This window comes from Arachis hypogaea, chromosome 6, assembly GCF_003086295.3.
Source record: "Arachis hypogaea cultivar Tifrunner chromosome 6, arahy.Tifrunner.gnm2.J5K5, whole genome shotgun sequence".
NCBI lineage: Eukaryota > Viridiplantae > Streptophyta > Magnoliopsida > Fabales > Fabaceae > Arachis > Arachis hypogaea.
In genome coordinates this window covers 45,030,328-45,052,472 of record NC_092041.1, presented here as the reverse complement: position 1 = coordinate 45,052,472, position 22,145 = coordinate 45,030,328, and the positions used below count along the sequence as shown (strand labels likewise).

Here is a 22,145-nt window from a genome sequence, read left to right as displayed (position 1 = left end):
TCTTAGTAACGAGCGTGGAAGCAAGTGTGGAGGGCGAGTGTGGGATTAGCGTTCTTGGAGGTGAGCGTGCTGATGAGCGTGGCGTTGGGTGCTCCTGTCACGCGTACGCGTCTCCCACGCGTACACGTGACCCTTGTCGGGCTTGCTCATAGAGGCGAGCACTGCAAGAGCGTGGCACTAGTTTACCTGTCACGTGCACGCATCGCCCATGCGTACGCGTCACCCACGCGTATGCATGACCCTTGATTCTGGTGCTCAGCAACGAGCATGAAAGAGAGCGCCCAAGTGAGCATTGAGGTTTCCCAGAAGAGCGCTGCGCTTGCAAAAGAACATGGCCATGCGTGTTGGGTGTTTGCTTATGTCAGCTTGTATTCAAGTGTACTCAGTGGCTCTATTCCTCCCATCTTTGCTTCCCCTGCATTTGACCAAATAAAGTGCATCAAAGTTTTGGTATTTCATGATCTAATTATCAAGATTCTCCATCCCATCCAAATTCAATGAAGTTATTTAATTAAACCATCTCTTAAACACCACTTCTTGCATTATGTAACTCTTGTGATTTCATGAATTAACCACAATTTTCATTCATCTTTGATGCATTAATTCATGCAAAGATATTTCATAAATTTGCTTGTTTATTAACTATATTTGTAGTAAATTAAATTAACAATTACTAACAATAATAAGTAATATCACTAATGATGCTCATGCATCACAACACCAAACTTAAACCTTGCTTGTCCCCAAGCAAGAAAAGAACTATGCACAAAGATTTCTTTTAATTGGAATAGGTTGAGGAATTTCATATGGTGCCTTGGTGAGTGAAGTGATTAAGTGATAATGGGGTAAACTCTAATTTGTATGTGGTGAACGAATTCCCACACTCCGTACAACTGAACCAGCAAGTGCACTGGGTCATCCAAGTAATACCTGAGGTGAGTCAAGGTCGATCCCACAATGATTGTTGGTTTGGATCAAACAACATTTATTTTGTAAATCTTAGTCAAGCGGATAGAAAAGTTGTTTGATTGTTTACGTGCATAAAAGTAAAGTAAAGATAACATTACTCAGTGGTGGTGAATCTAATGATAAGAAGACGGTTAAAGCTTTAGAGATGCTTTGTTCTTCTGGATCAATGTTTTCTTACTGTCTACTCCAACTGTGAATGATTTCTTCTATAGCAGGCCATATGTGATCAACGCTGGTTTGAGTAGTTTGTGTGGTTTAGAATTCACAAATGAATCCTCGTTGCAATATAGTTTCTAAACCAACATCAATCCTTTCATACAAAAATTTGTTTGTCACAAGTACAAACCCCTAAAATCTATAAACCGAAGTATTGAACCTCGGGTCGTTCTCCCTAGGAATTACAATGAAGTGTTCTTGTTATTGGTTAAAGTATGTTTTGGGAATAAGGAACAAGAAATATAAATGGCAATGAAAATAACTAGCAACTAAGTTCTTGGCAAGGTTATGAGAATTGGAAGTCCTATCCTCATTATCCTCCTCAATTGTGACCATAATTGTCCATTACCACCACTTAGTTAACCTATAGCCATAGAGGAAAGTCAAGTGGATGAATTAACTCGATTCCACAAGTCCTAGCCAACTCCCAAGGGAAAGACTAGCTTTAGTGGTACACAAATCAATTAGCAACTTCTAATTGTCAATCAACAAGGGAATTAGATAATTCAAGCATCACTAATTATCCTACCTAGGCCAAGAGGAATGAAATCTACATTAGAATCCAACCAAGCATTTCATCAAACACTTGGAAGGCATAAAAGGAAACAACATGAATTGCAAGAATTAAAGGAATCTACAACTACAAAAGCAAGAGATTAACAATAGAAAGGCAAAACAATTATGAAACAACAAAAAAACTTACCAATTGCATTGAAGGAGAAATGTAGATCTACAAAAGAAAGTTCATAAGTTACAATTAACAATGCAAAGGAATTACAAGAGAAGTAGAATGCTACAGTTACAAGAGAACAATTAAGGATGAAAGAGGAAAATTAAGAGAGAAAAATAAGAAGTAGATCTAGATCTAAACCTAATTCTAATTCTAATCCTAGTGAGAAGTGAGAGCTTTTCTCTCTAAAACTAATCCTAAAGTGTAAAAATGAACCCTAGATGATCCAAGATCCATTCCCCTTCAATCCTTGGTCCTTTTGAATTTTTTGGCGCCAAAGTTGGTTTGGATTGGGCCCCATAGGCTTTGAGAATTCACTGGCCACATTTTTATTAAAAATCATATATCAACACCGATGCGTACGCGCACAGCATGCGTATGCATCCATGGGTGACTTCGCAAGGTGCGTGTAAGCGCCTGGTGCGCGCGCGCGTCCATCGGCGAGTTTAATTCTGTTGAGTCAAGAAATTAATTAATAGAATTGATGATGACAAACACTTGATTAGTGGGCTAATCACCCAATTAGTTTTTGATTATCTTTGATTAGTGATGCAGGCTAAAAACAAGTGTTGCAGCAGCCCAACATCAAACAAATGAAATATGCTAATGGGCTGAATGGTAAGCAAAAATAAAGACAAGCCTAAAATCATTCATCTCAAGCAAAAAAATCTTCAAAGAAGCAAGGCAAGGCACCAACGGGCTGAACTTGAGAAGAACCTGATCCAAGCCCGAATTGATTTTTAATTCCCATCATCTTGCTCCAACCAAAGCAACGTTCCTCTCCTCTCAAATCAAGTCAAATCAAATCTTCAGAAAAGTAAGAAAGAGAAAGAGCTTCTTCACCAAGCAAAATACCAAAGAAGCAAGAGAGAGAAAAGCTAAGCTTGACACACAGAAATCTAATCAGAAAATCCAAACCAAATCAAGCTTAGGTTAAAGGTAATCCATCTCATCTTTCTTGCATCAAATCTTCTTCTCTTCTTCCCAACTCTTTGCTCTATCCGAAAATGGCATTCAAGGGAAAGTTGTTCTCTGCCCTATTCTGCTTCACATCTACGGTCACAAGTGATACTTGGGGACCAAGTAGTCTTTCAATGGCTAAGATCAAGTTGACCATGAGAAGATTTCCATGGTTGCTGCTTTGTGACTTTCGGTCAAGATGAGGAAGTCAGAGGGAAAGTTTCTACTCTGGGGATTAAGGTGAAAAAGTGAAGCTGAGGGTAGGTGAAGCTCAAGGCTCAAGGTGTTGACCTTGGAAGAAGAACCCAGCAACATGCAAGGAGATAAAAGAAAAATTTCTGTTCATTCAAAGGTAAGGAGAGAAAACCAGAGAGTGAGAACAATGTTCTGCTGAGAAGTTCCTCTACTTGGATAATGCTTACTTTCAAAGAAGCATTCGGCCAATACTGAAGAATTGTATCTGAGGTTTGCGAATCTGGTTATGCACATTGCAAAGAGGCTGCTGATGAAGTCAATCTCCTTCATGTTTTACTGATTGTAATGTACTTTTCTATGTTTATCTTTCTGTAATTTCTGTGAGAAAAGGCATTGTGAGAAAACTCAAGTAAAAGCCATGAGTTGAAAAAGGCTGAGTGAAACACTTGAGGTAAAAGCCTAGAGTTATTTTCTGATTTCTTCAAGTTGGTTAAGTGTCTTGTATCTTGTACCTTTTGGTACCCCTTTCTTAGTTGGGTTAGCACTAAAATGAATAGTTAGGTGTTAGCATAGCCAATGTCAAGTTAGGTTAGAACTTGAAAGTGAAATTGGTGTATGTAATACTGTTAACTATAGTGAAATTCTTCCATAGTTGTGGAGGAGACTGGATGTAGGTTGCATAGCACAAGGCAACCAAACCAGGATACATGCTGGTGTTCATTTTTCTCTTCTTTGCTGAGTTCTGTTTTCTGATTTTCATGAGACAAAAATAAATTGTCTCATAAATTTCTGCTGCTGAGTTCAAACAGAATCAGAATTGTAACTTTGTTTAAAAGGGTCATAATAGCAACTTAAAAGGAAGGCATAGATTCAACCCCCCTTCTCTAAGCCTACCACAACCTTCAAATTCTTTGGCTTTCCATAATGTTCTCCACTTGCATGCTTCCTTCCTTGCTCCCTTGATCCATTCCTAGCATTTTTCAACCTGAGACTACTAACAAACACATCAAGGCATCTTATGGAATCAAGGAGGAGTTAAAATTATCTAATTAAAGACCTAAAAATCATGTTTTTTACACTTAGGCACAAATAAGGGAGAGATCACAAAATCATGCTAATTCATTGGCTAAATGTGAGAAAAGGTTAGCAAAATACTCTAAATTCAACACAAGATAAACCCTAAAAACGGGGTTTATCAACCTCCCCACACTTAAACCTTAGCATGTCCTTATGCTAAATTAAAAAGGAAACAAAGGGTATGATCTTTATTTAATGCCACTAAACTACATGAATTCTATCTAAATGCAACTCAACAATTATTCAATGTATGCATTCATTCATCATGAGGTCTTTCTCATAGGTTGTAATGGGGCTAGGGTCAAGGTGGGATCATATATGGATAAGTGGACTAGAATTCGAATCTTTACTTAGCCTAGACTTTTCCATCTAACCTATATAATAACTTATACAATTAAAAGCTAGCCTAACTACCCATCCTTCACTTTTTTTTTACATACTCATGCATTTTCTTTTTGCTTCACAACACATATGCATTGACTTTTATTGAACTTTACTTTGGGACATTTTGTCCCCTTTTTATTGCTTTCTTTTTCTTTTTCTTTTCTTTTCTATATTATTTTTTTTCATTTCTTTCCTTTCTCTCAAGAATATCAATACATATGGTTTTACATTTAGTTAACACATGAGTATGTACCCAACTCCCAAATATAGAAATACAAAACAAAATCACACTCGTTTTATCTCAACCAATGTTCCCAAACCTCACCAAACTTGAATAATGAACACTCTCACTAGCCTAGGCTAATCAAAGATCCAAACAAGGGACTTTCATTATTTTCTGCCTTAGAGCTTGTAATGTGCTAAAGTAGGGAATAAGTTGGTTAAACGTAGGCTCAAAATTGGCTAACAATGGAGAGTAAAGGGTAGGCTATTTGGGTAAGTGAGCTAATTGAAATGATGGCCTCAATCATATAAATGCATGAACATAAGGAATAAATTGACATATAGAATCAAGCAAACAAAGGATCACAATCATAGGAAGAGAACAATCACACACAAGAATGGAAAATAGGTGGTTATAAAATGTAACCACATCAATAGGCTCAAATCTCACATGCTTGTGTTCTTAGCTCAATACATGCTTCACAAAATATGAATTCAAGCAAGTTACAAAAATTTTCAATCAATTGGGTTGCGCTCTATAGATGGATTCTTTTGAAAATTTCATCATTTTGACTAAGCATTGTTGTGATTGAGAAATTCCAAAAATTCCTTAGTTTACCCTTTTTTTTTTTCAATCAAAACAAGTTTCATATGAAAAAAGGGTTAACTAGGTCTTAACAATTCCAAAACAATTTCAAATCACAACCACAAGCTAAGAGGATAACTATATGAAGAAAAATCCAACTAAAGTATGAAATCCAACATCCACAATATCTACATCCAAAATGAGAGAGTATGCAACATAGACGTATGCAAAATATCCAAAACAAACAATATGTACAATAGTGTGCAAAATAAGATAACTAGGAAAGCATAACTAGGAAAATAGCCGAAGTGTTCACCGATCTACTGCGAAAACCTCCCCACACTTAAGATCAAGCATCGTCCCCGATGCTAATCCTTAGTCTCAGAGGGGGGTTACACCGGTCGGCTCTAGCTCTGGCCGAGGCTATGGCTGAGGTGTCTCCTGGGTCTGTGGTGGTGCCTCCACGTGAACTGGCTCCTCCTCATGGGGTATCCTCATCATGTAAATCCTCATGCTCTTCCTCATGGGCCTCTTTATCTGAACTGGAGGACTCTGGAAGAGGGGGCAGCTCAAAGTCCTGGGCCACAAATATCTGGTCAATCCGGTCCAGGTGACACATGAGCTGGCACTTGCTGCACTCCATGAATCGGAAAAGATGCTGAACCAGTAAGTAAGTTGGCTGAAGCGCTGGTGGTGGTAAAGGGAGTGCTTCTGTTACTGATGTAGATGCTCCTGCTGGAGCTTATGACGAAGAGGGTCCAGCTCCCTCAACTGTTGCCCTAGCCCAAGATCGGCACTGGGAAAGAGGCTTATCGGTCACCCAGGACCCACATGGAATGGTCACCGGCTCCTTCTCAGGGAGCGGTGGGGGTGGTGACACATCCTCCGGTAGCCACTAAACACTGGCCCGCTGAGCTATCTGTGTGACAAGGATGGAAAATGGAAAGGATCCTCTGATGTGGGCCCGCCACATGAACCACCTGATCAGCCAAGGGAAATAGACCTCCTTCCCCTCTAGCACATAGCTGATCAGGATCAACATAGCAACAAGGATCTCCGAGAAGTGGGTAGTCGGCATGAGGTAGTGGGCGAAAATCTGCTGCCATGTCTTGGCCTCTCTGCTCAGATAGGTAAAGCGCATCCCCTTGGGTGCCTTGTTGTCCGCATTCATAACCCAGGGAGCCTTCGGGGTAGCTACCACTGCCTTCAAAGCATCAAAATCGAAGGTCATGCAGTGGAGCTCCACCTCGGCCTGCTCAAAGGCATCAGTATCACCTGCCTTGGGCCTATAAGTAAGGGTGTCTTCAATGGCCTGCTCAGTGATGGAAACCTGAATACCTCTAACAAGTACCGAGTCAAGGGTGTGGCGGAAGAAGTTACAATAGAATTCTTACACCCAAGACTGGTTCACCCGGCTAAGTTCCCGATCTACAAAGTCTAAACCCATCCACTCAATGCAGTAATTAATCATCTACCTCAAATTGGATGGGAGGACCAACTTCTTTTCAATGTTCAAGTTCTTCTTGTTGTAGCTCGGGAATCGTAGTTCATAGTAGAGATTAAGGAACTTGACTGTGTCTCGGGCAGGCAGTGATTGATTTGCCCCCTCTCCTCATCATTAATAGGATTTTTAGAATAATCCACATAAGGAGAGAAAGTATAATCTTGGGCCATTTTCCTCTTCTTGGAGTTGGCTTTGCCTTTTCTCTTATCCGACATCCTGAAAAATAGAATAGAGTAGAATATAAGCAATTAAACACATAGCAGGAAGCAAGGAAGAATATGTTCATGATGTAAGATGAATGACAAGCAATCATGATGTGAACTAAAATTGAAAACTTGCAATGCAAGTAAGCACGGAAGACATATCCATAAACCAAGAATTCAAACTGATGAGCGGATAATTTATATGCTTTTTGGCATTGTTTTTAAGCAGTGTTTAGTGGGATCTAGCTACTTTTAGGGTTGTTTTCATTAGTTTTTATGCTAAATTCACAAATCTAGACTTTACTATGAGTTTGTGTATTTTTCTGTGATTTTAGGAAATTTCTGGCTGAAATTGAGGGACCTGAGCAAAACTCTGATAGAAGGCTGACAAAGGACTGCTGATGCTGTTAGATTCTGACCTCCATGCACTCGAAATGGATTTTCTGGAGCAACAGAATTCCAAATGGTGCGATCTCAATGGCGTTGGAAAGTAAACATCCAGAGCTTTCCAGAAATATATAATAGTCCATACTTTATTCGTGATTAGATGATGTAAACTGGCGCTCAACGCCAGTTTCATGCTGCATTCTAGAGTCAAACGCCAAAAACACATCACGAACCAGAGTTGAACGCCAAAAACACGTTACAACTTGGTGTTCAACTCCAAAAGAAGCCTCTGCACGTGTAAAGCTCAAGCTCAGCCCAAGCACACACCAAGTGGGCCTCGGAAGTGGATTTTTGCATCAATTACTTACTTCTGTAAACCCTAGTAGCTAGTTAGTATAAAAAGGATATTTTACTATTGTATTAGTCATCTTTGACCATTCGGTCTTTTGAGCACATCTTTGGTCTTGGTTTTATTCCATTATTCATCTTAGGATACTATTGATCACGTTTTGGGGGTTGGCCATTCGGCCATGCCTGGACCTTCATCACTTATGTATTTTCAATGGTAGAGTTTCTACACACCATAGATTAAGGGTGTGGAGCTCTCCTGTACCTCGAGTTTTAATGCAATTACTATTATTTTCTATTCAATTCAGTTTATTCCTGCTCTAAGATATTCGTTGCACTTCACCATGACAAATGTGATGATCCGTGACTGACAACCACTTCCGTTCTACCTCAGACTGAATGCATATCTCTTAGATTCCTTAATCAGAATCTTCGTGGTATAAGCTAGAATTGATGGCGGCATTCATGAGAATCCGGAAAGTCTAAACCTTGTCTGTGGTATTCCGAGTAGGATTCAGGGATTGAATGACTGTGACGAGCTTCAAACTCGCGATTGTTGGGCGTGATGACAAACGCAAAAGAATCAATGGATTCTATTCTGGCATGATCGAGAACCGACAGATGATTAGCCGTGCTGTGATAGAGCATTTGGACCTTTTTCACGGAGAGGATGGGAGGTAGCTATTGACAACAGTGAGGCCCTACATACAGCTTGCCATGGAAAGGAGTAAGAAGGATTGGATGAAGGTAGTAGGAAAGCAGAGATTTAGAAGGAGCACAGCATCTTCATACGCCTATCTGAAATTCCCATCAATGATTTACATAAGTATTTCTATCTTTATTTTCTGTTTATTTATTATTACTATTCGAAAACTCCATAACCATATATTATCCGCCTAACTGAGAATTTCAAGATGACCACAGCTTGCTTCATACCAACAATCTCCGTGGGATCGACCCTTACTCAGGTAAGGTTTATTACTTGGACGACCCAGTGCACTTGCTGGTTAGTTGTGTGAAGTTGTGAAGAAAGTGCTGAATTATACACGTGCATACCAAGTTGAATGCCATTATTAGAGATCACAATTTCGTGCACCAAGTTTTTGGCGCCGTTGCCGGGGATTGTTCGAGTTTGGACAACTGACAGTTCATCTTGTTGCTCAGATTAGGTAATTTTCTTTTTGTTTTATTTTCAAAAATTTTTCAAAAATCTTTCAAAAAAATTTGTTCCTTTTGTTTTCGAAAATTATTTTAAAATTTTAAAGAATGAATTCTAGAGTTTCATGGTAACATGTTGAAGCCTGGTTGGCTGTAAAGCCATATCCAAAATTCTTTTGGGTTGAGGCTTCCAATCATCAGCATAGAGGCAAGTTAATTAGAATATCAGCTGTTGTATGTCTGATTTATATCCTAAAGCTGGTTGGCTATTAAGCCATGTCCAACCCTTGGATTGGAGCTTTAGGCTAACATTGAAAGATTCCTGGAATTCTTCTTAAAAAATTTTGAAATTCTTATTTTCTTTTTCCTATATGTTTTCGAAAAAAAAATATACAAAAATCGAAAAAAATTGTAAAATCATAAAAATATAAAAATTATTTTTGTGTTTCTTGTTTGAGTCTTTAGTCAAATTTTATGTTTGGTGTCATTTGCATATCCATCTTGTTCTTGCATTTTCCAAAAATTCATGCATTCATAGTGTTCTTCATGATCTTCAAGTTGTTCTTGGTAAGTCTTCTTGTTTGATCTTTGAATTTTCTTATTTTGTGTCTTTTCTTGTTTTTTATATGCATTTTTTCGTTTGTTAGAGTCCAAGCATTAAAAATTTCTAAGTTTGATGTCTTGCATGTTTTCTTTTCTTGAAAATTTTTTAAAAATAAGTCTTGATGTTCATCTTGATCTTCAAAGTGTTCTTGGTATTCATCTTGACTTTCATAGTGTTCTTGCATGCATCATGTGTTTTGATCCAAAATTTTCATGTTTTGGGATATAATTGTGTTTTTCTCTATCATCATTAAAAATTCAAAAAAATAAAAAAATATCTTTTCCTTTTCTCTCTCAAAATTTCGAAAATTTGAGTTGACTTAGTCAAAAATTTTTAAAATTAGTTAGTTCTTATAAGTCAAGTCAAATTTTCAATTTTAAAAATCTTATCTTTTCAAAATCTTTTTCAAAAATCAAATCTCTTTTACTTTTATCTTATGATTTTCGAAAATTTAAAACTATTTTTCAAATTCTTTTTCTTATTTTATTTCAAATTTTTGAAACTTAACTAACAAGTAATGTGATTGATTAAAAAATTTGAAGTTTGTTACTTTATTGTTAAGAAAGGTACAATGTTTAAATTCTAGAATCATATCTTTTAGTTTCTTGTTAATCAAGTAAGTAATTTTAATTTAAAAAAAATTAAATCTTTTCCAACCATATCTTTTTAATCATATCTTTTTATCATATCTTTTTAAATTTTATCTTTTTCAAAAATTTGATTTCAAAATATCTTCTTATCTTCTTATCTTTTCAAAATTAATTTTCAAATCTTTTTCAACTAACTAATTGACTTTTTGTTTCTTTCTTATCTTTTTCAAAACCACCTAACTACTTCTCCCTCTTTAATTTTCGAAAATGTCTCCTTCCTTTTCAAAATTCTTTTTAATTAATTAATTGTTTTAAATTTAAATTTTAATTTTATTTCACCTTTAATTTTCGAAAATCATTAACTCCTTTTCAAAAATTATTTTTGAAAACTTTTCTCTCTCATATTATTCTATTTATTTATTCATTTACTAACACTTCTCTTCATCTCAAATCTCTGCTCCTATCCTCACCCTTGTGTTTGGATTATTCATTCTTTTTTACTCTTATTCCCTTTCTTCTTCTACTAACATAAAGGAATCTCTATACTGTGACATAGAGGATTCCTCTTCTTTTTCTGTTCTCTTCTTTCTCATATGAGCAGGAACAAGGAAAAATGCATTTTTGTTGAAGCTGATCTTGAACCTGAAAGGACTCTGAAGAGGAAACTAAGAGAAGCTAAACTACAACAATCCAGAGACAACCTTACTAAAATTTTCGAACAAGAAAGGATATGGCAGCCAAACCCAACAACAATAATGCAAGGAGGATGCTTGGTGATTATACTACACCTACTTCCAAGTTTGATGGAAGAAGCATCTCAATTCCTGCAATTGGAGCAAACAATTTTGAGCTGAAACCTCAACTAGTTGCTCTAATGCAACAAAACTGCAAGTTTCATGGACTTCCATCAGAAGATCCCTACCAGTTCTTAACTGAGTTCTTGCATATCTGTGAGACTGTTAAGACTAATAGAGTAGATCCTGAAGTCTACAGGCTCATGCTTTTCCCTTTTGCTGTAAGAGACAGAGCTAGAACATGGTTCTCACAACCTAAGGATAGCCTGGACTCTTGGGATAAGCTGGTCACGGACTTCTTGGTTAAATTCTTTCCTCCTCAAAAGCTGAGCAAGCTTAGAGTGGATGTTCAGACCTTCAAGCAAAAAGATGGTGAATCCCTCTATGAAGCTTGGGAAAGATACAAGAAGATGACCAAAAAGTGTCCTTCTGACATGTTTTCAGAATGGACCATGATAGATATATTCCATTATGGTCTGTCTGAGTTCTCTAAGATGTCACTGGATCATTCTACAGGTGGATCCATTCACCTAAAGAAAACGCCTGCAGAAGCTCAGGAAGTTATTGAAATGGTTGCAAATAACCAATTCATGTACACTTTTGATAGGAATTCCATGAATAATGGGACGCCTCAGAGGAAGGGAGTTCTTGAAATTGATGCTCTGAATGCCATATTGGCTCAGAACAAAATGTTGACTCAGCAAGTCAACATGATTTCTCAAAGTCTGAATGGATGGCAAAATGCATCCAATAGTACTAAAGAGGCATCTTCTGAAGAAGAAGCTTATGATCCTGAAAACCCTGCAATGGCAGAGGTAAATTACATGGGTGAACCTTATGGAAACACTTATAATTCTTCATGGAGAAATCATCCAAATTTCTCATGGAAGGATCAACAAAAGCCTCAACAAGGCTTTAATAATGGTGGAAGAAACAGGTTTAGCAATGGCAAGCCTTTTCCATCATCTTCTCAGCAACAGATAGAGAATTCTGAGCAGAGCACCTCTAACTTAGCAAATATAGTCTCCGATCTGTCTAAGGCCACTTTAAGCTTCATGAGTGAAACAAGGTCCTCCATTAAAAATTTGGAGGCACAAGTGGGCCAGCTAAGTAAGAAAGTCACTGAAACTCCTTCTAGTACTCTTCCAAGCAATACAGAAGAGAATCCAAAGAGAGAGTGCAAGGCCATTGATATAGTCAATATGGCCGAATGCAAGGAGGAAGGGAAGGACGTGAATCCCAATGAGGAAGACCTCATGGGACGTCTCCCAACAAAGAAGGAGTTCCCTATTGAGGACCCAAAGGAATCTGAGGCTCATATAGAGACCATAGAGATTCCATTAACCCTCCTTCTGCCAGTCATGAGCTCTGAAGACTATTCTTTCTCTGAAGAGGATGAAGATGTAACTGGAGAGCAAGTTGCTCAATATCTAGGAGCTATCATGAAGCTGAATGCCAAGTTGTTTGGTAATGAGACTTGGGAAGGTGAACCTCCCTCACTCATTGGTGAACTAGATACATGGGTTCAGCAAACTTTACCTCGAAAGAAACAAGATCCTGGTAAATTCTTAATACCCTGTACCATAGGCACCATGACCTTTGAAAAGGCTCTATGTGACCTAGGGTCAAGCATAAATCTTATGCCTCTCTCTGTAATGGAGAAGCTGGGGATCATTGAGGTACAGCCTGCCATATTTTCATTGCAAATGACAGACAAGTCAGTAAGACAAGCCTATGTATTGATAGAGGACGTGTTGGTAAAGGTTGAATGCCTTTACATCCCTACTGATTTCATAATCTTAGACACTAGGAAGGAGGAGGATGAATGCATCATCCTTGGAAGACCCTTCCTAGCCACAGCAGGAGCTGTGATAGATGTTAACAGAGGAAAATTAGTCCTTCAATTGAATGGGGACTACCTTGTGTTTAAGACCCAAGGGTGTTCTTCTTTAACAATAGAGAGGAAGCATGAAAAGCTTTTCTGAGTACAGAGTCAAACAGAGCCCCCACAATCAAACTCTAAGTTTAGTGTTGGAAGGCCACAGCCAAACTCTAAGTTTGGCGTTGAATCCCCACATTCAAACTCTAAGTTTGGTGTTGGGAGTCTACAATATTGACCTACTCACCTGTGAGGCTCCATGAGAGCCCATTGTCAAGCTAGTGACATTAAAGGAGCGCTTATTGGGAGGCAACCCAATTTTTATTTATCTAATTTTATTTTATTTTTATTGTTCTTTTATGTCTTATTAGGTTCATAATCATGTGGAGTCACAAAATAAATGCTAAAATTAAAAACAGAATAAAAAAAAGCAGAAGAAAAATCACACCCTGGAGGAAGAGCTTACTGGCGTTTATAACGCCAGTAAGGAGCATCTGGCTGGCGTTCAACGCCAGAAACATGCTGCAATTGGGCATTGAACGCCCAAAATAAGCATCACTTCGGCGTTTAAACACCAGAATTACATGCAAAGGCGTTTTACATGCCTAATATGTGCAGGGATGTAAATCCTTGACACCTCAGGATCTGTGGACCCCACAGGATCATCTCAGGATCTATGGACCCCACAGGATCCCCACCTACCCCAACTCACCTTCTCTCTTCTTCACCAATCACCTCAATCTCTCTTCTCCATCACCTTTTCACCACTCATATCCATCCATCCTTCCCACCCAAACCCATCCTACATGGCCGAAACACAAACATCTCTCCCTCTCCTCCATATCTTCTTCTTCTTCTTCTTCTTCTATTCTTTCTTCTTTTGCTCGAGGGCGAGCAATGTTCTAAGTTTGGTGTGGTAAAAGCATAGCTTTTTTGTTTTTTCATAACTATTTATGGCACCTAAGGCCAGAGAAACCTCAAGAAAGAGGAAAGGAAAGGCAATTGCTTCCACCTCTGAGTCATGGGAGATGGAGAGATTCATCTCAAGGGTCCATAATTCAGTAGTAGAGCATTTGACTACACATCAAGAGAGCATGAGGAATTCCCTCATCAAGAAATTCCTGAGATACCTCAGGGGATATATTTTCCTCCACACAACTATTGGGAGCAACTAAGGATAGGAGCACCAAAACTAGGGATCAAGCAACAGAGGCAAGGAAGAGACATAAAGGAGCTCGAAAAGCACCATTGATCCTTTAAAAAGGTGCCACCCTCACTAAGGTGGACTCATTCCTTAACTTCCTTGTTCTTATCTCTGTTTTTCAATTTTTAAGCTCTATGTTATCTATGTTTGTGTCTTTATTACATGATCATTAGTATGTAGTAACTATGTCTTAAAGCTATGAATAATTCGATGAATCCTTCACCTTTCTTAAATGAAACATGTTTTTAATACAAAAGAACAAGAAGTACATGAGTTTCGAATTTATCCTTGAATTTAGCTTAATTATATTGATGTGGTGACAATACTTTTTTTTTCTAAATGAATGCTTGAACAGTGCATATTTTTGATCTTGTTGTTTATGAATGTTAAAATTGTTGGCTCTTGAAAGAATGATGAACAAAAAGAAATGCTATTGATAATCTGAAAAATCATGAAATTGATTCTTGAAGCAAGAAAAAGCAGTGAATAGCAAAAGCTTGCAAAAAAAAATAATATAGAAAGAAAAAGAAAAAGCAAGCAGAAAAAGCCAATAGCCCTTAAAACCAAAAGGCAAGTGTAAAAAGGATCCAAGGCTTTGAGCATCAATGGATAGGAGGGCTCAAGGAAATAAAATCCAGCCCTAAGCGGCTAAATCAAGCTGTCCCTAACCATGTGCTTATGGCATGCAGGTCCAAGTGAAAAGCTTGAGATTGAGTGGTTAAAGTCGTGATCCAAAGCAAAAAGAGTGTGCTTAAGAGCTCTGGACACCTCTAATTGGGGACTTTAGCAAAGCTGAGTCACAATCTGAAAAGGTTCACCCAGTCATGTGTCTGTGGCATTTATGTATCCAGTGGTAATACTGGAAGACAAAGTGCTTAGAGCCACGGCCAAGACTCATGAAAGTAGCTGTGTTCAAGAATCAACAAACTTAACTAGGAGAATCAATAACACTATCTGAAATTCTAAGTTCCTAGAGATGCCAATCATTCTAAACTTCAAAGGATAAAGTGAGATGCTAAAACTGTTCATAAGCAAAAAGCTACAAGTCCCGCTCATCTAATTAGAATTAATATTTATTGATATTATGAGCTTTATAGTATATTATCTTCTTTTTATCTTAATTGATTTTCAGTTGCTTGGGGACAAGCAACAATTTAAGTTGGTGTTGTGATGAGCGGATAATTTATACGCTTTTTCGCATTATTTTTAGGTAATTTCTAGTAGGATGTAGCTACTTTTAGGGATGTTTTCATTAGTTTTTATGCTAAATTCACATTTTTGGACTTTACTTTGAGTTTGTGTGTTTTTCTTTGATTTCAGGTAATTTCTGGCTGAAATTGAGGGACTTGAGCAAAACTTTGATAGAAGGCTGACAAAGGACTGCTGATGCTGTTGGATTCTGACCTCCCTGCACTCGAAATGGATTTTTTGGAGCTACAGAACTCCAAATGGCGCTATCTCAACAGCTTTGGAAAGTAGACATCCAGAGCTTTCCAGAAATATATAATAGTTTATACTTTATTCGATATTAGATGACGTAAACTGGCGCTCAACGCCAGTTCTATGCTGCATTCTGGAGTCAAACGCCAGAAACACGTCACGAACCAGAGTTGAACGCCAAAAACACGTTACAACTTGGCGTTCAACTCCAAAAGAAGCCTCTGCACGTGTAAAGCTCAAGCTCAGCCCAAGCACACACCAAGTGGGCCCCGAAAGTGGATTTTTGCATCAATTACTTACTTCTGTAAACCTTAGTAGCTAGTTTAGTATAAATAGAACTTTTTACTAGTGTATTGGTCATCTTTGACCATTCGGTCTTTTGACCACATCTTTGGTCTCCGTTTTATTCTATTATTCATCTTAGGAGACTATTGATCATGTTTTGGGGGCTGGCCATTCGGCCATGCCTGAACCTTCATCACTTATGTATTTTCAACAGTGGAGTTTCTACACACCATAGATTAAGGGTGTGGAGTTCTGCTGTACCTCGAGTTTTAATGCAATTACTACTATTTTCTATTCAATTCAATTTATTCCTGCTCTATGATATTCGTTACACTTCACCATGACGAATGTGATGATCCGTGACACTCATCATCATTCTCACCTATGAACATGTGACTGACAACCACTTCCGTTCTACCTTAGACCGAACGCATATCTATTGGATTCCTTAATTAGAATCTTCGTGGTATAAGCTAGAATTGATGGCAGCATTCATGAGAATCCGGAAAGCCTAAACCTTGTCTGTGGTATTCCGAGTAGGATTCAGGGATTGAATGACTGTGACAAGCTTCAAACTCGCGATTGTTGGGCGTGATGAGAAACGCAAAAGAATCAAGAGATTCTATTCTGGCATGATCGAGAACCGACAGATGATTAGCCGTGCTGTGACAGAGCATTTGGACCATTTTCACTGAGAGGATGAGAGGTAGCCATTAACAACGGTGAGGCCCTACATATAGCTTGCCATGGAAAGGAGTAAGAAGGATTGGATAAAGGTAGTAGGAAAGCAGAGATTCGAAGGATCACAGCATCTTCATACGCCTATCTGAAGTTCCTATCAGTGATTTACATAAGTATTTCTATCTTTATTTTCTGTTTATTTATTATTACTATTCGAAAACTCCATAACCATATATTATCCGCCTAACTGAGAATTTCAAGATGACTATAGCTTGCTTTATACCAACAATCTCCGTGGGATCGACCCTTACTCACGTATGGTTTATTGCTTGGACGACCCAGTGCACTTGCTGGTTAGTTATGCGAAGTTGTGAAGAAAGTGCTGAATTATACACGCGCATACCAAGTTGAATGCCATTATTAGAGATCACAATTTCGTGCATCACAAACATTTCAAACAACGTAACACAATGCTCATGTATTAGGCACATTAATCATCATAACTCAAAGGAATGGTTAAAGGGTTAAGTAAAATGAGAAATGAAGTCAGTAGGTTAGACAAGTTAGTGAGTTAAAAAAATGAGATTGAGAATTAGTGGTATGATGGAGAGTGGCCTAATTAGAAGAGAATCGCAAAGTGTGTACAACAATCATGTTCACACTCATGAGAATGTAGGAATGCCAAAAGCATGTGATAATGGACTCGCAATAATTGGTGTTGTAAGCAATAGAATGCTTTTGTGTAACTATGAAAAGGTGAGAACCAAATAGAGTGAAAAAGAGAGTTACACCATGGGAATACACCAATTATTGTGAAAGAATGAACATCGTGTAAGGAAATTTCAAATCATGGTTCAATGAAATGTTTAGGCAATTCCTTAAGTTCATTTAGTCACTGCTAATCACGGGGGACAAAATAAGAACGGAAAAGCTAGCCCAAATGTCCCGGGAATTGAACTTGGTGAGATTTGGGCAAAGGTTAATTTGAAAATGCCAAGTTCAATCCTAGGAAAGATTTGAAGGTTAAAACCGTTTTTGGGAAAATCGGGCAGCATCCCGGCTGTAATTTGGACTTTCCCGGATAGCCAAAAACAGCAGAAGAGTCATATGAATCCAAAAAGCAACAAGCATAATCTATTAGTAGCGAAAAGCAATAATCATGATGACAAGTGGATTGCACATAACCAGGCAGCAGCAACATAATCACAGAATGAGAAATGCAGCAGGCAGCAGAATATAAAGAGTACCTCACGGCAAAACAGGATCAATACCACTTAGCAATCAATTAATATGTGCTCAATTAGGTAAACAAATACGGCGTAATTAGCAGGCCTAGAATCTTCTAACCACATCCTAGCCACCTAACAGCAGATATCTCTATCTAATCCTAACAATCAAAATCAAATTCTAACTAACTAGAACTGACAGTAACTAATGGAAAATAAAATAAATGAAACAGAATGGGAGCAGAGGCAGGGGAGTAACCTGGAAGCAGGGTGGAATGGGATGGAGGGTAGGCCATAGGGAGGAGCAGAGTCAGAAACAGAGTTGCCGCCTCAGATGGTGGTGGCGGTGAACTCACGGTAGCGCAGTAGGGGGTAGCGCACAGAGCATTGGCAGAGGGTGTAGGACAGGGGCAGGAGAGAGAGAGAGAAAGAGAGAGAGAGAGAGAGAGAGAGAGAGAGAGAGAAGGAGAAGGGAGGAAAGAGGAGATGGAGGTCTGTGACGGCACTACAGCACTCGCCGGTGGTAAAGGGCGGCGGCGGTGGTTGGAGTTGGTACTGGGAAGAAGGGAGGAGGTAGAAGGAATGTTGGAAGAGAAGGAGGGGGCTGAGGGTGCGTCTACGCGAGTTCTCGTTGCGTCCTTAGGGTTATCCCATTTTTGAATCGACCTGGTGATGAGCGGATAATTTGTACGCTTTTTGGCATTGTTTTTAGTGTGTTTTTAGTATGATCTAGTTGGTTTTTAGTATATTTTTATTAGTTTTTAGTTAAAATTCACTTTTCTGGACTTTACTATGAGTTTGTGTGTTTTTCTGTGATTTCAGGTATTTTCTGGCTGAAATTGAGGGACTTGAGCAAAAATCTGATTTAGAGACTAAAAAAGGACTGCAGATGCTGTTGGATTCTGACCTCCCTGCACTCGAAGCGAATTTTCTGGAGCTACAGAAGCCCAATTGGCGCGCTCTCAACGGCGTTGGAAAGTAGATATCCTGGGCTTTCCAGCAATATATGATAATCCATACTTTGCCCAAGATTTGATGGCCCAAACCGGCGTTCAAAGTCACCCTCAGAATTCCCAGCGTTAAACGCCGGAACTGGCACAAGAATGGGAGTTAAACGCCCAAACTGGCACCAAAGCTGGTGTTTAACTCCAAGAGGAGTCTCTACACGAAAATGCTTCATTGCTCAGTCCAAGCACACACCAAGTGGGCCCGGAAGTGGAATTTTATGTCATTTACTCATCTCTGTACACCCTAGGCTACTAGTTCTCTATAAGTAGGACCTTTTACTATTGTATTGAGATATCGGGGTAGTTATCTTTGTTCTGATGCTATCTTAGATCATTGGGAGGCTGGCCATTCGGCCATGCCTAGACTTTATTCTTATGTATTTTCAACGGTGGAGTTTCTACACACCATAGATTAAGGTGTGGAGCTCTGCTGTACCTCGAGTATTAATGCAATTACTATTGTTCTTCTATTCAATTCCGCTTGTTCTTGTTCTAAGATATCACTTGTTCTTCAACTTGATGAATGTGATGATCCGTGACACTCATCATCATTCTCACCTATAAACGTGTGACTGACAACCACCTCCGTTCTACCTTCGATTGGGTGAATATCTCTTGGATTCCTGATACACGATGCATGGTTGATCGCTTGACAACCGAGTGCTCGCCTGACAACCGAGCCAGCCATTCCCTGAGATCAGAGTCTTCGTGGTATAGGCTAGAACTGATGGCGGCATTCAAGAGAATCCGGAAGGTCTAACCTTGTCAGTGGTATTCTGAGTAGGATTCAATGACTGAATGACTGTGACGTGCTTCAAATTCCTGAGGGCGGGGCGTTAGTGACAGACGCAAAAGAATCACTGGATTCTATTCCGGCCTGATCGAGAACCGACAGATGGATAGCCGTGCCATGACAGGGTGCGTTGAACATTTCCACTGAGAGGATGGGAGGTAGCCACTGACAACGGTGAAAGCCTTGCTTAAGCTTGCCATGGAAAGGAGTAGGAAGGATTGGATGAAGACAGTAGGAAAGCAGAGAGACCGAAGGGACCAGCATCTTCATACTCTTATCTGAAATTCCTACCAATGAATTACATAAGTATCTCTATCTTTATCTTTATGTTTTATGCGTTTATCACCATACCCATTTGAGTCTGCCTGACTAAGATTTAGAAGGTGACCATAGCTTGCTTCATACCAACAATCTCTGTGGGATCGACCCTTACTCGCGTAAGGTTTATTACTTGGACGACCCAGTACACTTGCTGGTTAGTTGTGCGAAGTTGTAGTGATCACAACTTCGTCCACCAAGTTTTTGGCGCCGTTGCCGGGGATTGTTCGGGTTTTCGGCAAGCTTTTGGTCCGGTAACATCAGTGCCAAATTTCTGATCCGGCAACAGCACCAAGTTTTTGGCACCGTTGCCGGGGATTGTTCGAGTATGGACAACTGACGGTTCATCTTGTTGCTTAGATTAGGTATTTTTTTTTCTTCAGAGTTCTTAAGAATGAATTCTAGTGTTTCAAGGTGATGTTCTTATCATCACCAAAACTGATTGATCTTCATCAATTTAGCTCTTGAATGCAATGTTCTGCTGAAGCTTGGCTAGCCATGTCTAATTCCTTTAGACTGAAGCTTTAGACTAACATTGCATGATTCCTGGACTTCTCATTAAGAATTTTGATATCTTTATTTTCTTTTTCCACTTAATTTTCGAAAAAAGCACAAAAAAATTACAAAATCATAAAATCCAAAAATTTCTTGTTTGAGTCTAGTGTCTCATATTAAGTTTGGTGTCAATTGCATGTTTCTGTTCTTCTTGCATTCATGCATGTGTCTTAGTGATCTTCAAGTTGTTCTTGATGATTTCTTACTCTGATATTTGAATTCTCTTGACTTGAGTGTTTATGTGTCTCATATGCATTCTCATTAGTGTCAGTAGTATACAAACTGCTAAGTTTGGTGTCTTGCATGCATTATTATTTGATTTTAGTTGCATTTTGATTATTCCTCACTATTAAAAATCCAAAAATATTTTTAATTTGTGTCTTTTCAAGTCAATAATACAGAGAATTGAAGATTCAAAACATACAGCAGAGGAATTATACAGAAAAAGCTGGGCGTTCAAAACGCCCAGTGAAGAAGGACAGACTGGCATTTAAACGCCAGCCAGGGTGCCTGGTTGGGCGTTTAACGCCCAAAAGGGTAGAGTTTTGGGCGTTAAACGCCAGAATGTGCACCATTCTGGGCGTTTAACGCCAGGATGGCACAAGAGGAAAGATTTTGTTTTCAATGCAAATTTTTTTCAAGTTTTCAAAATCTTTTCAAAATCAAATCTTTTTCAAATCATATCTTTTCAATCAAATCTTTTTCAAATTCAATTTCTTTCCATTTTCAAAAATACTTGCTATCAATTAATGATTTGATTCAACATTTCAAGTATGTTGCCTTTTCTGTTGAGAAAGGTTTAATGTTTGAATCATATCTTTTCTTGATAGCCAAGTCATTAATTTTTTTTAAAATCAAATCTTTTTAAAATATTTTTCAAATCATATCTTCTCAATCACATTTTAAAAAAAAAAAAACCAATCATATCTTCTTAACCACATCTTTTTCAAAATAGTTTTCAATCAAATCTTTTTGATTTCTAATTTCAAAATCTTTTTCAAAATTCACTTTACTTCTTTCTCAATCATGGTTTTCGAAAATCAATTAGTGTTTTTCAAAATGTTTTCAAAATCTTTTACTTAAATTTTTGAAAATTATTTCCCCTCTTCTCACATCCTTCTATTTATGGACTAACACTATTCCTTAATGCAAAATTCGAACTCCATCTTCTTTGATAAGTTCGAATTTTCTACTTCTGCCTTCTATTTTTCTTTCCTCTGACACCTCAAGGAATCTCTATACTGTGACATAGAGGATTCCACATTTTCTTGTTCTCTTCTCTTTCTTATGAGCAGGAGCAAGGACAAAAGCATTCTTGTTGAGGCTGACCCTGAACCTAAAAGGACCTTGAAGCGAAAGCTAAGAGAAGCTAAGGCACAACTCTCTGTAGAGGACCTAACCGAAATCTTCAAAGAAGAAGACCCCATGGCAGCCGAAAACAACAACAATGCCAACAATGCAAGGAAGGTGCTGGGTGACTTTACTGCACCTACTCCCAACTTCTATGGGAGAAGCATCTCTATCCCTGCCATTGGAGCAAACAACTTTGAGCTTAAGCCTCAATTAGTTTCTCTAATGCAACAGAATTGCAAGTTCCATGGACTTCCATTGGAAGATCCTCATCAGTTTTTAGCTGAGTTCTTGCAAATCTGTGACACTGTCAAGACTAATGGGGTTGACCCTGAGGTCTACAGACTTATGCTATTCCCTTTTGTTGTAAGAGACAGAGCTAGAATATGGTTGGACTCACAACCTAAAGAAAGCCTGAACTCTTGGGAAAAGCTAGTCAATGCCTTCTTGGCAAAGTTCTTTCCACCTCAAAAATTGAGT

The 22,145-nt window shown here is 38.5% G+C and overlaps 1 non-coding gene across 1 annotated transcript; it reads right to left on the bottom strand.

The window, feature by feature from the left end:
- Positions 1-11,259: 11,259 nt before the first annotated feature.
- Positions 11,260-11,363, bottom strand: LOC112700073 (small nucleolar RNA R71). The gene has a single exon (XR_003152995.1). It is a non-coding gene; the product is annotated as a small nucleolar RNA R71 (small nucleolar RNA).
- Positions 11,364-22,145: the final 10,782 nt, after the last annotated feature.